Here is a 16889-nt window from a genome sequence, read left to right on the forward strand (position 1 = left end):
CAGTGGGAGCAGTCGCTTATGTCGACTACGAAGGCGTCTGTGACGACTTCGTCGATCCCAAGATGATGTGCTGCCTCAGTCTATCGGAGATGCTCATAGGGGTAAGAAGTGCATGCATGCATTCACAGAAATGAGTATATATGTGCATATATACGGGCGTCTACGTCCCGTACTGTATTTTAAGAAACCCGACATGACAAGAGTGCATCCATGCGACGAGAAAACAGAAGACGGCGTTCATAGTGGGTGGTGCGATCCATTGGGCGGAACGCGGTGAAAGCATGCTCGCTCCGTGGACGAATTTTGATTTTGAAGCGAAAAAAATGGCACGCCGCGCTTGAAACTTTTCGTTTGCAGGTGACTTGAATTTGTATACGTATATGGCAAGACGCTAGGCATGGGACTAGGGCATTCAGCTCGCATCGTTTTGTTTGGCAGAGTTAGCATTAGGCGTGCGGATCCGAGGCTTAGGGGTCACACAATGCCCATGCATGTGCATTGGTGTCGGCGTCTTGTGAGAATTTGAGGCAGGCGTGAAGGTGACGGTCGAGGTTGACGCCTGGTTTTGTGGACGGTGCTAGGAAGACGCCCCACTTTGAGTCCAAGGGGCGCGTGATCTGCGCGTGTGACGGTGCCGCGGCACAATCTTTGCGCGCGCACGTGAGATCGCCCGACCGTTGGCCCGTGCCAAAAGGCGAGACGGCGTGGCGTGGCAGGCGAGGTAATTATCGCGCACTGTGCCGCCCGGTTTGGTACGAGGAGTACTATTCCTGGAAGTCGGTGGCCGGTGGGATACGGAAAGGAAGGAAGGAAGGGGGAGGATCATGGGTATGGGGGACCAGAGAATAATGTCTCAGTTGATCATGAGGCCACACATGCGTACCCGCTTGAGTAAATAAATTTGCAAAGATATGAGCTTCATCATTGAAATCCCTCAATTCATGGCTGAATTGCACCTTCCCAAACTGGATTCTTCTCGTCTACATGTCCTTGATTGACAAACTATATGACCCATTGTTTGGTTTGGAAATTTCTTTGATCACCTCACTACAACATATTACATTTGCCCTGACGAAAAAACAAGAGATATTGTTGGGTAAGCCATTCAGCAACAGCCGATTGTGAGTGATGCACTGTTGGCAATACTTTGTTGGGGATAGGCACATAGCTCCAACAACCTTGCTAGTGCTTGGTTTTACCGACGATGGTCACTATAGGCAATCTAGTGAGTACTGGATCACCAACACCCATGTTATGTTTACCGATGGCAAAAAAAGGTTGTTGATATTTAAACGGGTAGCCAACAAGGCTGCTAGATTAGACAAGGAGGAACCTCTTGAAGGTTTTTCCCAAAATGGTTGGCAAGCTCACCCAATAATTGTCCATCGCTACATGACGTTGCTGACAATATTTTTGATACTTTCTACACATTCTTTTACTGCATATTGCTTAATACATTCAATTTTGGTCAAGATGAAAAACAGAGGATCTCACCAAATTATAAAGACGAATACATTATTGTGGTCATAGTGTCAATTGTTCAATGTAGATACCATATTAGAACCATATTTTATCATAATTTGTTTATTGTCACGGGTGGCCTATATCCAAGATCAGTTCAAGCAGATGCCTAATCCATAAGGAAGCCCTTTGTCTTTCATCATTTTTGGGCATTTATCGAGAATAACAAGAAGTAGCATACAAGGAATGATGAGGCTCCATCAAGGAGACCGAGGTCAAGAAACTCATCCTCTCAAGATAATGAGGAAGGAGCAAGAAATCCCACTTTGACCTCCAAGAGGAATGCATGGAGGAAATCCGAGAAGGAGAGGTTAAGGAAAGGAGCAGAAGCTATGGTGTCTTGAGGGAGAGAAGCTTCATGAGATCAAAACAAAGAAGGAGATCGTGGCAGAGATGCAGAGAAAATGGAAGGCGTGGTGATGTCCTGCAAGTGCACTTGGTTTAGTTGTAGCCTTTTCGAAGTAAGAATATCGATCCCAGAGGGAGGACATGAATCGGTCTCTGTCTCTTGTAGTGATTTAAGTTATAGTGTATGCAAGTTAGTTATGATCCAAAGCAAAGTGGAGATGATAGTTCAAAATATTGCGTGATCAGTACGAACAAGAATAATAAACGACAAAAGTAAATAAATTAACGCGAGATGTGAGCAACAGTTGTTGGAATCGATAGACTAAAGCGTTCATAGAGAGTCCAGATTCCCCACTAATATGTGTCCAACCCGACCGATGCCTAGGCATAATTCTAAGTCAGATTCCTAAGCCACTTTGTACGTTTATGTTTGTGGGTGGAGCCAGGTACATACAAGTGCATACATGCAGCAGCCATGTATCCCATATGCCAGTACGATTCATCCCACTCCAATTACTGAATGGTAATTAAGGGTCTCCCCATGGACACAACTAAGGCGGTCCATATTTACCCCCTATTGCAATGATCCGGGAAGGAGGGATATAAGCACTGTCACCATCGACCTTCACTTCCCACCTTCACACCAATAGTAACAACCTTCCATCCAAAGAAGGCATATGTTGGATGGTCGACTTCAACAAGATCATTAACATAAACATATAAAAAGGATATCAAAACTTATTGTCATACAACCCTAAATATACCGGGGTTCCTCCATTTCCCTGAGAACTAGGAAAACTGCTCACACATCAAGGGTACAAACATCGAGGGGTGAATCATGATGAATATGGTGAAGGAAATATGCCCTAGAGGCAATAATAAAGTTATTATTTATTTCCTTATATCCTGATAAATGTTTATTATTCATGCTAGAATTGTATTAACCGGAAACACGATACATATGTGAATACATAGACAAACAGAGTGTCACTAGTATGCCTCTACTTGACTAGCTCGTTAATCAAAGATGGTTATGTTTCCTAGCCATAGACAAAGAGTTGTCATTTGATTAACGGGATCACATCATTAGGAGAATGATGTGATTGACTTGACCCATTCCGTTAGCTTAGCACTTGATCGTTTAGTTTGTTCCTATTGCTTTCTTCATGACTTATACATGTTTCTATGACTATGAGATTATGCAACTCCCATTTACCAGAGGAACACTTTGTGTGCTACCAAACATCACAACGTAACTGGGTGATTATAAAGGTGCTCTACAGGTGTCTCCAAAGGTACTTGTTGGGTTGGCGTATTTCGAGATTAGGATTTGTCACTCCGATTGTCGGAGAGGTATCTCTGGGCCCACTCGGTAATGCACATCATTATAAGCCTTGCAAGTAATGCAACTAGTGAGTTAGTTGCGGGATGATATATTACGGAACGAGTAAATAGACTTTTCGATAACGAGATTGAACTAGGTATTGAGATACCGACGATCGAATCTCGGGCAAGTAACATACCGATGACAAAGGGAACAACGTATGTTGTTATGCGGTTTGACCGATAAAGATCTTCGTAGAACATGTAGGAGCCAATATGAGCATCCAAGTTCCGCTATTGGTTATTGACCGAAGACGTGTCTCGGTCATGTCTACATAGTTCTCGAACCCGTAGGGTCCGCACGCTTAAAGTTAGATGGCGGGTATATTATGAGTTTATATGTTTTGATGTACCGAAGGTAGTTCAGAGTCCCAGATATGAGCACGGACATGACGAGGTGTCTCGAAATGGTCGAGACATAAAGATCGATATATTGGACGACTATGTTTGGACACCGGAAAGGTTCCGAAAGGTTTCAGACATTTATCGGAGTACCGGGGGTTACCGGAACCCCCGGGAAACTAATGGGCCTTGTTGGGCCTTAGTGGAGAGAGATAGGGGCCGGCCAGGGCAAGAGGCGTGCCCCCTCCCCTTGAGTCCGAATAGGACAAGGAAAGGGGGGGGGCGCCCCCCTTGCCTTTCCCCTCTCCCACTCCTTCCTCCCCCCTCCTTCTTGGATTAGGAAAGGGAGGGGCAAACCTACTAGGGCGCGCCACCACTACAAGAAATATGTCAACTTGTGACCAGAACTATTGGTCACTGAATGGTCATTGTTTTCAATTTGTGACCAAAAACATAAGGTCAAAAGCTGGCGGTCATAAACTAACTATACACTAGTAGAAAAAGGGTCAAACGTGAAGCACATTAGTGTCGGTTTGTATTTGAGCCGGCACTAATGTATACATTAGTGCCGGTTCCAACGGCTAGCCGGGCCGCTTTCATTAGTACCGGTTCGTGGCGAACCTTTAGCACCGGTTCGTGCCACGAACCGGTACTAATGAGAGTGGTGGCAGGATGTTGTCAGACTGGGGCCCCTCCAGCCCCTTTAGTACCGGTTCTTGGCACGAACCGGTACTAAAGGTCGTCCTACATAAACCCTTCGTCCACCCGAGCTCGCTCTGTTCTTCCCCTTTCCCCTCTCCTCTCTGTTCTTCCCCTCTTCCTCTCGATCTCATCACACATTTTGCCCAAAATTTGTCAAGATTTGAAGGCCCCCATCCATTCAAATGATCACAAAGGTTAGCAACTTTGTCCTTTCATCTCTCATTGCTAGATTAGCTCTTGCAATGCTTTATATAGTGATTAATTTGTGAGTTTAGTAATTTGGGAGGATATATATATGTGCTAGTATTTGATTTATATGCAATTTGAGGTCAAAAATAACACTTAGTTTGCATATGTAGGTGTGGTTTACTTAGTGCCTTCTAAATCTCCGTCGTAACCACCGTCGATCGCCCGCACCATCCCGTTGCCGGCACCACCTTGTGGTGAGCCTCTTGTTCATGAAATTTTATATAAAAATTGATGTTTGTGTGATTTGGATATATAGTTACTCGTATAATTATCTTACCCCGTACGTTGTTTGTTATACATATAGTGCCATGGTTTTGATATCCGTCCCCGTCGGCCCTCGTCCTTATTATGATTTGGATGTGGTATATATATTCTCTTTTAAAACTAGTTGCATTTCGTGTTTATGACAAATTATGCCCATCAAGTTGACATAGAAATTTTTTTCTAGGAGGTATGTGAACCGGAAATTCCAACCGACCCTATTGTCGAGAGGTTAAATTTAGTTGAAAGAGAAAACGAGTACTTGAAAGAAAAATTGAAAAGAATTGAGGGGGAGAAGATGGAATTGGAGTTGCATGTTGCCGATGTCGTCGATGATCACAAGATCAAGATGGAGAAAATGCGCTTGAAGATTAGAAAGATTAGAAAATATGCCATCGATAGTGAGGCTTGGTATCATTATGCTGTTGGATCCATTGTTACCTTAGTTGCGATCTTGATCGTATTTGTTGTTGCATTTAAATGCTTTAGCTAGAGAGTTATTTGTTTTGTTGCATTTAAGTGTTGTATGAACTTTATGTATGAACTTGTATTAATTTGGTCTATTCGGTGTTGTGTAATGAAGATGAGCCGGCAATGGATGTACGATGACCGATGCTCTCCCTAGTTCGTTGAGGGCGTGCATACTTTTCTGCTTGCGGCTGAGGCAAACAAGCGGGCGGATGGTTTTATGCCTTGTCCATGTGCTCGCTGTAAGAATGGTCACAATTACTCTACGTCAAGAACCATTCACGTCCACCTGTTTAAGTCCGGTTTCATGCCCCACTATAATGTTTGGACCAAGCACGGAGAAAGAGGGGTTATGATGGAAGACAATGAAGAAGAAGAGGACGACGACAGCTATCCTGGCCATGGGTTCCCTGAATATGATGATACAACAATGGGGGAAGAAGCTGAGCCGGTAATGCGGGAAGAAGCTGAGCCGGCAATGCGGGAAGAAGCTGAAGAAGAGGCATCAAATGAGCCCGTTGATGATCTAGGTCGGGCCATTGCCGATGCAAAGAGAAACTGTGCAAGTGATTTGGAGAAGAAGAAGTTGCAGCGCATGTTAGAGGATCACAAAAAATTGTTGTACCCGAATTGCGTAGGTGACAAGAAAAAGCTGGGCACCACACTGGAATTGCTGCAATGGAAGGCAGAGAATGGTGTATCTGACAAGGGATTTGGAAAGTTGCTGGTAATGATAAAGGATATGCTTCCAAAGGACAACGAATTGCCCGAGAGTACGTACGAAGCAAAGAAGGATGTCTGCCCTCTAGGGTTAGAGGTGCAAAAGATACATGCATGCCCTAATGATTGCATCCTCTACCACGGTGAGTACGAGGATTTGAACGCTTGCCCGGTATGTGGTGCATTGCGCTATAAGATCAGCCGCGATGACCCTGGTGATGTCGAGGGCGAGCGCCCCAGGAAGAAGATTCCTGCCAAGGTGATGTGGTATGCTCCTATAATACCACGGTTGAAACGTTTGTTCCAAAACAAAGAGCACGCCAAGGCGATGCGATGGCACAGAAAAGACCGTAAGAAAGACGGAAAGTTGAGAGTACCCGCTGACGGGTCGCAGTGGGGAAAAATCGAAAGAAAGTACGAGAAAGAGTTTGCAGATGACGCAAGGAGCATATGGTTTGGTCTAAGCGCAGATGGCATTAATCCTTTTGGGGAGTAGAGCAGCAACCATAGCACCTGGCCTGTGACTCTATGTTTGTATAACCTTCCTCCTTGGTTGTGCATGAAGCGGAAGTTCATTATGATGCCAGTGCTCATCCAAGGCCCTAAGCAACCCGGCAACGACATTGATGTGTACCTAAGGCCATTAGTTGAAGAACTCTTACAACTGTGGAATGGAACAGGTGTACGTGCGTGGGATGAGCACATGGGGGAAGAATTTGACCTAAAGGCGTTGCTATTCGTGACCATCAATGATTGGCCTGCTCTCAGTAACCTTTCAGGACAGACAAACAAGGGATACCACGCATGCACGCACTGTTTGGACGATACCGATAGTATATATTTGGCTAATTGTAAGAAGAATGTGTACCTAGGACATCGTCGATTCTTCCGAGCAGGCATCCCGTAAGAAAGAAAGGCAAGCATTTCAAAGGTGAGGCGGATCACCGGACGAAGCCTCGCCACCATACTGGTGCTGATGTACATGATATGGTCAAGGATTTGAAGGTGGTCTTTGAAAAGGGTCCTGGTGGACAACCTGTTCCGAATGACGCTAACGGACGCGCACCCATGTGGAAGAAGAAATCTATATTTTGGGACCTGCCCTATTGGAAAGACCTAGAGGTGCGCTCCGCAATCGACGTGATGCACGTGACGAAGAATCTTCGTGTGACCCTGCTTGGCTTCTTGGGCGTGTATGGGAAGACAAAAGATACACCTGAGGCACGGGAGGACCAGCAACGTATGCACGGAAAAGACGGCATACATCAGGGTCATGCAAGCTACGCTCTTACCAAAGAAGAGAAGGAAATCTTCTTTGAATGCCTGCTCAGTATTAAGGTACCGTCTGGCTTCTTGTCGAATATAAAGGGAATAATAAACATGGCAGAGAAAAAATTCCAGAACCTAAAGTCTCATGACTGCCATGTGATTATGACGCAACTGCTTCCGGTTGCATTGAGGGGGCTTCTACCGGAAAACGTTCAATTAGCCATTGTGAAGCTATGTGCATTTCTCAATGCAATCTCTCAGAAGGTAATCGATCCAGAAATCATACCAAGGTTAGAGAATGATTTGGTGCAATGTCTTCTCAATTTCGAGTTGGTGTTCCCAACATCCTTCTTCAACATCATGACGCACGTCCTAGTTCACCTATGCGAAGAGATTAACGTTTTGGGTCCTGTATTTCTACACAATATGTTCCCCTTTGAGAGGTTCATGGGAGTCTTAAAGAAATATGTTCATAACCGTGCTAGGCCAGAAGGAAGCATCTCCAAGGGCCGTCAAAATGAGGAGGTCATTGAGTTTTGTATTGACTTTATTCCTGAGCTTAAGCCGATTGGTGTTCCTGAATTGCGGCATAAGGGCAGACTGGATGGAAAAGGCACGCTAGGAGGGGAACAAATAATATGTATGGACGAACATTCTCTCACTGAAGCACACTACACAGTTCTACAGAATTCCGCCTTGGTGGCTCCGTATATGGATGAACACAAGAATTTGCTACGCTCCAAACACCTGGAGCGGTCTGATGACTGGATTACACGTGAACAAACCAGGAGTTTCGCCAGCTGGTTGCAGACACGTACCATGCATGACACCTCTATTGAAGATGACCTGTACTTGCTGTCCCAGTTACCATCTTCGAATATAATGACTTTCAAAGGGTACGAGATAAATGGTAATACATTTTACACGATCGCCCAAGATAAGAAGAGCACCAACCAAAACAGTGGTGTCCGCTTTGATGCAGAAACCAAGACGGGAAAGGAAACATATTATGGTTATATACAGGACATATGGGAACTTGACTATCGACGTGGTTTGAAGGTCCCTTTGTTTTGGTGCAAATGGGTCAATATGACACGAGGCGGGGTAAGGAAGACCCGCAATACGGAATGACAACAGTGGATCTCAACAATCTTGCGTATGCAGACGAACCATTCGTCCTAGCCAATGATGTGGCACAGGTTTTCTATGTGAAGGACATGTCTACCAAGCCAAGAAAAAGAAAAGATAAGAAAGCGAATGCATCGTACGATGAGCCAAAGCGGCACATAGTTCTTTCTGGGAAGAGAAACATCGTGGGAATGGATGACAAGACAGACAAGTCAGAAAATTATGAAAAGTTTGATGAAATTGCTCCATTCACAGTGAATATTGACCCGAGCATCCCGTTAAATGATGAAGATTTTCCATGGTTACGGCGCAAAGGGACACACGCGAAGAAAAAGTTTCACACCCAAAGATCTGGGATGTGATCGGCTTCACTATCATCACTTTCTTCTGTGTTTCACACCCAGAAGGGAATCTCTGTAATAGCTAGGGTAGTTAATTATGTGTTTTGGCATTTGAAACGCGAAGAAATTTTATGTGCAAACAAATTCTTTCATGCCTTTACTGATTTTTAAAGTTAAATTATTCACAAACTAGTGATTCACACTAATTTTAAATAATTCAAAATTTAAACTATTCAAATTTGAAAACTACGGGCACTAACAGAAAGTTTGTAATTTTTTGTACCTAAAGCAAAAATATTCACAAAGAAACTCTAAATACACAAAAAAACAACTCAGAAATAAATAAAGCAAAAAAAATATAAAAGCCCGCCTACTAGGCCAAAGCGGCCGGCATACGACTAGAAAACCAACCTGTTGTTGGGCCAGGATGCAGGCCCGCAAAGACCCAGTAGGCCAACAGGGCAGCACAGAACATGTAGGCCCAGTAGGCCTGCTTTGGAGAGGAGCTCGAGAGAGCTACCGCACGGGGGTTTATAAACCAGTGCGGTCGCCCCTCGGCTAGCGAGGTGGGACTAAACTTGCCGCACCGCACCTCCGCCAGCGCACCCCCTTTAGTACCGGGTTGTGGCACCAACCGGTACTAAAGGGGGGGCCTTTAGTACCGGTTGGAGCCACCACCCGGTACTAAAGGGGGTCGCTTCCCGCCGCTTGGCCTGGCCAAAACAGGCCTTTAGTACCGGTTGGTGGCTCCAACCGGTACTAAAGGCCCATCCTATATAAACAACACTTATGAAAATTTCAGTTTCTCATCTACTTCTTCTCCTCTGCACCGTCGCCAGCCGCGCCCCCCGTACGTCTCCATCCCTCGTCGCCGCCCCCGTCGCCGCCCCGTCCCCGTCGTTGCCGCCCCATCGTCCCCGTCCCCGTCGTCACCGCCGCCCCGTCCCGCGTCGTCCCCGTCCCCGTCGTCGCCGCCCCGTACGTCCCCGTCGTCGTTGCCGCCCCGGCCCGTACATCCTCGTCCCCGTCATTGCCGCCCCATCCCTGTCCCCGTCGCCGCCGTCCCCGTCGCCGCCCCCCGTCGCCTCTCGCCTCGCCGGTGAGCGCACACACACACACATACATTTTTTGTTTTTTAGTTATACAAATAGTTAGAAATTTTTCTGTTTTTTAGAAATTGTTAGACATTTTTTTGTTTTTTAGAAATAGTTAGAATTGTTAGAATAGTTAGAAATGTTAGAATTGTTAGAAATTTTTCTGTTTTTTAGTTATAGAAATAGTTATAAAAAAGTTAGAATTGTTAGAATTTTTTCTGTTTTTTTAGAAATTGTTAGAAATTTTTCTGTTTTTTAGAAATAGTTAGAATTGTTAGAATAGTTAGAAATGTTAGAATTGTTAGAAATTTTTCTGCTTTTTAGTTATGGAAATAGTTATAAAAGAGTTAGAATTGTTAGAAATTTTTCTGTTTTTTAGTTATAGAAATAGTTATAAAAAAGTTAGAAATTTTTCTTTTTTTTTAGTTCTAGAAATATTAGAAATGTTATAGAAATGTTAGTTATATAGAAATGTTAGAAATTTTAGTTATCAAAATCCAATCATTAAAAAAATGTTACTTTTTGCGGGCATATAGCTAGTATTTGTTCTCGACGATGCCCGGCCCGCATCCTCGCCGTCGACCCGTCCGCGACGACGTCCGACTGACCCATGTCTGGGACTGGGCTCCGCCGGGCTGGCACTGGGAGGTGCTGCCTGGAGGGGCGCGCCGCTTGATGAGGAACCCGGCCCCGGGTCCCGTCGTCGACCCTGATCTCATTTGGTGGCGTTCGCGTGGGCCAGTTTTGGTGCGGAGGGAGCCGGCCCCGCCGGAGGTGGTACGTCGCCGTGTCAGGGAGGAGGACGAGCACGTCCATCACTACATGGTTGCGTTAGAGGGCGGCAGGTTCTCCAATACCTGGCAGTTTCTTCAGGGATCCCACTTCAGCTATGATCCTGTGAGGGTTCCTTCTCTTTGGGCGTCCACCGCCCGCGCCGCAGGAACCGCGAGTGTCCTAGATTCTTCTGTAGTATTCGATCTTATTAGCTACCTAGCCAGTGATGTACTCGATATATAATATTCAAGACAATGTATTCGAGATTATATATTATTCGAGATGATGTATTCGAGATTATATCTATTACTCGAGACGATGTATTCGAGATTATATCTATTATTCGAGACGATGTATTCGAGATTATATCTATTATTCGAGACGATGTAATTTGAATACTAAATTGTTTTATATTTCTTTTGGCATAGTTAAATAAAAGCTATGGCGGACAATACCAATAGAGAGGGAGAACAGACCATGTTCGATATAATACACGGGCCAGATGATGATCAGAATGAAGAAGATTATGACGGCTCCGAATTTCTAAACAACACCGGAGAGGGTGATATGATATTCGATCGCGACGACCGAATTGATGAAGTCATGAACTACGATTATGACAACACCGGAGAGGTATATATATTTATATAAGCAGGCATCTGGTGATCATCACATGTTTTAAATGAGTTGAAGATATATTAATGAATCGATCTTTCTTCTTTCAGCCATCCGGATCAAGCAAATCTTCAGGCAACAGGACGAAACGAGGCCCGAACAAAAAGTTGAAGGAGGGCGTAAAGTACAATATCGAGGCAATCAAACCTAATGGCGAACCATTAGCGCCTAAGAAGATTGCGGACAAGTTCGTTCGTCAGTGCGCAGTTCTTGTGAAGGACCAACTCCCGATCTCCCTTCAAGAATGGAGAAAGCCAGCAAAGCCACGTCCAGATCTTACTTTTGTCGATGACAGACAAAAAAGTCTGCTTTGGGATACTCTCATGGAACATTTCACCCTACCAGATCATTTCACAAAAGCAGATGTGCAGAAAGTCAAGGACGCTTCTCTTAGGAAGATGGTGGTTGCATTCAAGAACCACAAGAATCGTGAATGGGACAAGTACGTCAAGGGAGGAAGGAAGACTCCAGTATTCGAGGGAACACTAGAGAATCAAAGTGCTCATTGGGATGATTTCGTGAAATTCAAGGATTCAGAATTATCTAAGGAACGGTCAAGAATAAACAAGGCCAATGCCGCAAAAAAGGATAAGTTCCATAAGCTGGGGCCAGGTGGCTATGCGGTGGGAATGCCTAAGTGGGATAAGTCTGAGAAAGAGATGCTGGATGCAAGTGTCACTCCAGAAACATTGAGCTGACCCCCCAGGTGCAGGACTTGGTTTATGCGCATGGGGGGGAGTTGGACCCGAAGACAGGCAAAGTTTCCAAGAAGGCATGTCTGGACGGAGGCGAAGATAAGCTACTTGTTGCAATAGAAGAGGCTCGATCCAGGTTGTTCGAGCCCAACAGAGAGAACGACGAGCTTACGCGTGCCCTGGGAAATCCTGAACACCCGGGAAGAACACGAGGCATGGGCGTTATTCCGTGGTATGAGGGGTTTTCGGACTGGAACACCGACTACAGAACCCATGCGAGAAAGAAGATTGCGGAGGAGAAGAAGAGGAAGATGGAGGAGGAGCAGAGGAAGCTCGACTATGAACGCCTTCAAGGCCTAGAATCAGCGCACGCGGACTTGGCAATCAAATTCCAGCGGCAGCAGGAGCAGATCGGCTCACTTAGCCAGCAAAGGGGGTCTCAGCAGCTGCAGCAGCTAGCGGATGATCCAGCATTGGATACCACCGCCCCATCCATGCCGAGAAGCAGCGTGGGTTCTGCCCTGTTTGACGCAATGCTGGATAGATACCCCATGGATGATATCACGGAGAACACTAACTGCGAGCTACACTTCAAAATTAAGAACATATCCTTGAAGGTGGCGGACGGCGTTGTTTATACAAATTCCCCCGATGCAACCTTCCATTGCAACCTGATTCCAGCAGGCTATGCTCGTGTCGTGGTTGATGAGGTGGTGGACCAATATTCAGGGCTAGAGCTTGGCATTCCTGGAGGTGACGAGGAGCACACACTCGGAGATGGCAAACATCGTATCATCCTATGGAGAAAGGATTGCATCATCTTTTGAAGGCCACCGACACCGCGTCACCCGACTCCTCGTCGAAGTCCGCCACCGAGTCAGCAGACTCCCGCTCCTCCAAGTCCACCAACGCGTGAGGCCACTCCTCCTCCTCCAAGTCCGGCAAAGTGTCAGGCCACTCCTCCTCCAAGTCCGACACAGCGTCAGACGTCCACTCCTCCTCCAAGTCCGGCACAACCTCAGGTCACTGCAAGTCCGGCACAGCTTCAGGCCACTCCTCCTCGTCCAACTCAGCCCCGTCAGCCGTCTCCGCTGCCTCAGCAATCGCAGAAGAGACACCCCGCAGCTATGGTGCGTAGCGGTACGAGTCGAGGTCATAGTACAGGAAGTACAGGCGGAGGCAAGCGATATAAATATGGTCCAAACCTCACTACTCCTCTTCCTGAGAGGGCTTACGACAGGACCGAGGAGCAAACCAATGCCATAGTGCGAGCAGAAGTCGACGCCCATTTTGGACCGAAACCGCCACCGCCGCCAAGGGAGAAAGTGCCTGTGGAAGTAGTTGTCCACTTCATTCGTATGGCTCAACCACCAGTTCCTAAGCCTGTTGACACAGACTATGAGCGCCACATCAGGAAGTTACATCGACAACGTCTACAGAAGAAGGCGAGCTCGAGCTCGAGCAAACAACAAGCAGCTGTCAAAAATGCGGGAAAACCGTTGCCCAGCTGGGAGAACAGGCGGCGCAATCAACCCCCCCGCTTGTTGTGCCGCGAACAACACGTGACAGTACGCGCGCCCAATATTATTGTGGGCAAACAGTTTACGTTCCCGAGGTGGGCGATGTGGTAATAACCCAGGAGCATATAATGCAGTCTAAAACTCTCAAAATCACTGTTGGACAACTCCTCGAGATCGAGGACATGCCTGTGCTTACAGAGGAGGAAATAAAACGGAAATATGCCCGGGGCCAACCTTTGGTCAAGCCAGAAGAGGTCAAGAAGCTCCCAACGAGAATGTATGAATTGCATCAATGGTACATGGACATTACCAAGAGATCCGATCGAGAGTCCCTCATGGTGCAAGTAAAGAAGGATCATTACTACCATGAGAATGTTGTGACCGTTGAGTATTCTGAACTGTTTCAGTTATACAATCAAGACGCACTCGACAAATCTATCGTTAGTTGCTATTGTCTGTAAGTGATTTCTTTCTGTAATTTAAGTCTCAAGCTAGCTGTAGTGATCCTTTTGATCAATTATTACCTGTAATTATCCTCACTATATTCTTTTCTGTGGTATTATGCAGGATGAAGATGTATGAAATGAGAAAAGGTGGACGCTATGGCATTGGGTTCATTGACCCAAACACCGTTAATGAATACACATGGAAAATAAACAAGCATTATGAAAAGCAGGTAGAGGACAACATGCTAGAGTTCTTGAAGCGCCTCAAATACAATGAAGATATACTACTTCCTTACAACTTCCAGTGAGTCACACTTTCTTGTACTACAAATTCTCTGTTTTTGCCTGCTAGCTAGCTACATGTTTTTGCTTACATATGCCCGCTTAATTAAGACATGCAAACGTGTGTGCATGCAGATTTCACTGGATCTTGTATATCATTAAAGTTGACGCCAGAACAGTTCAAATACTGGACTCACTACTCAAAGCAAATAGTGACTATAACATCTTGTTTGGGATAGTCAACAGGTAATTTCAATCATTATTAACTATATATCTCGGCCTATTTAGTTCGTCATTTCATGATATGAACTATTTAATGACCCCTTTATTCATTTTCTTTGTCGGCGGGCAGGGCTTGGGCAAGGTTCATCAGCGTCATGGAAGGCGAATGGAAACGATAGCTGAAATGGTTTCGACCCAAGGTAAGTAATTAAGTAGTACTAGCTAGCTAGCTAGCTGCCATCTCTTTAATTATCATGCTTGATTAATTATTATCTGATCAAATTAAATTCCATTCTCGTAATAAAGGCCCTGAAGCAGGCGCAGGGGACTGATCTGTGTGCATTCTGCGTTTGCGAGAACATTCGCATGATGGCGTCCGAAAGGAGCAGATCTCAAAGACAGGAATGGGTACGCTTGTCAAAACACTATTCACAATTTTTACACCATTATCGATATCTAGTCACACAACTAATACACATGCATATTGATCTCCTTCTTAACAGTTCAAAGAGGTGCGGGACAAGCTCCTAGAAACGGAGCGCGTAGAAGCACTTCAAGAGGAAATAGCGGGATTTTTGCTCGACCAGGTCATAAATCCGAAGGGAGAATACTATTACCCGCTACCGCCCCCATTGACCAGGTCATGAACCACTTCCAATTGTCATCGTGCTCCGAAGGCACCAATTAGGCTAATGCCACTGGCTCCGAAGGCAACATGCATATGTAGGAGAAATTGTATATAGCTATATATGTGTGTATGTGTGAATTAATATGGTGGTTTGTGAGACATTGATGATATATATATGATTGGTTCTACTAGAAATTCTATATATATATATATATATATATATATATATATATATATATATGCATAACGTGTACAATGTGTAGTATCGTAAAATACCAGCAAACGAAAAAGAATTAAAATGGAAAATACAAAATTAAATGAAAAAGAAATCATAAAACCAAAAAAACAAACATTTTAGTATCGGTTGGTGTTACCAACCGGTACTAAAGGGCTCCCGGCCCCCGGAGCTGGCTCGTGCCACATGGTTGCCCTTTAGCACCGGTTCATGCTGAACCGGTACTAAGGGGGGGGGGCCTTTAGTGACCACACTTTAGTGCCGGTTATGGAACCGGCACTAAAGGGCCTTACGAACCGGTGCTATTGCCCGGTTCTGCACTAGTGATAGCGACCTTTCTTCTGGAATGATCGTAGACGTTTATGACCAAAATACGTCTACTGTGGCGTTTTGGTCACTAGCAACCTCCCCAGGCCACGTAGGCATCCAGCGTGGAAATCTGATGTGGCACAAGATTCAGCCCGGTCCAATTCGATTTTCTACATGGGCCTAGCCCAACAATTCAGCCTATTTGTGTTTTTTTCTGTCAATTTTTGGTTGTGTTCATGGGCCAAGCCCAATATTGCAGCCTTTTTATTGTTGGGTCGTGGCCTTTTTATCCCAGTTTTAAAATTGTGGTAAGTGGGTCCAAGTTGTCAGCTTCTAGTAAGTGGGTCCTGGCTATCAGGGTCATATTCTTCATATTTCAATTTGGCAGTAAATAAATAAGCACTATTTAAATTGGCACAAACAGAAAACACATATAATAATACTTCAAATAACAACCAGATTCGGGATGGAGCTCCTACTCTACAAATAACACATAAATACAATGGCTGAATCTGGAGCTCCTGCTCTACAAATAACACATAATACAATGGCCCTCCTGCACTACCAACACACAGGGCACTACCAACTACCAACTGTAGTAACTAATACTATACTTTACAACCTCTGCACGATGGAGCCCCTACTCTACCAACTGTGATATATTCTTCATGATGGAGCTCCTTTGATAGCATTACAAACTAGGCACCTGATCCTGTCATGAACAACATGCAACCTCAGTCACCCTGTTACATGAATCAGCAAAGAAGAGTCAGAAAACTGGAGCCAATATATTATAAAGAGACCACTCGAAAAAAGACAAGTTATTTGGAATGATAACATAAATTCAACTAGTACAATGCTTTTATTATCCAGCTAGTCAAAACAAGATACTCATTCATACAAGAAAGGTGACTCGCGAAGATAGAGCATTCTACTCATAGCTCGCAGAGTATCAATATTCTATTCTTATAAGCTTATTCTTATGCCTGAAGCAAGTAAGGAAATCTGATCAAATACGCAACACCTCCATAAACAAAAACATCATGACTGGCCTGGGGTTCTAATTCTGCTTTTTTCTTGTGGGCCATGATTATGATGATATAGCCTAATAAACTGTATGCCAAAATGTAAAGAAGATAAATATGGTGATACAGCAAAACCATAAATATAGCCTAATTTTCCATCCTATCTCAAGCATCATTCAAAAATATTTTTTAACAAACACAATTGTTATAAATACCTCTTACATTGGATACCACAAACCTGTATCCATATTG

Source organism: Triticum dicoccoides, chromosome 2A, assembly GCF_002162155.2.
Source record: "Triticum dicoccoides isolate Atlit2015 ecotype Zavitan chromosome 2A, WEW_v2.0, whole genome shotgun sequence".
NCBI classification, from domain to species: Eukaryota; Viridiplantae; Streptophyta; class Magnoliopsida; order Poales; family Poaceae; genus Triticum; species Triticum dicoccoides.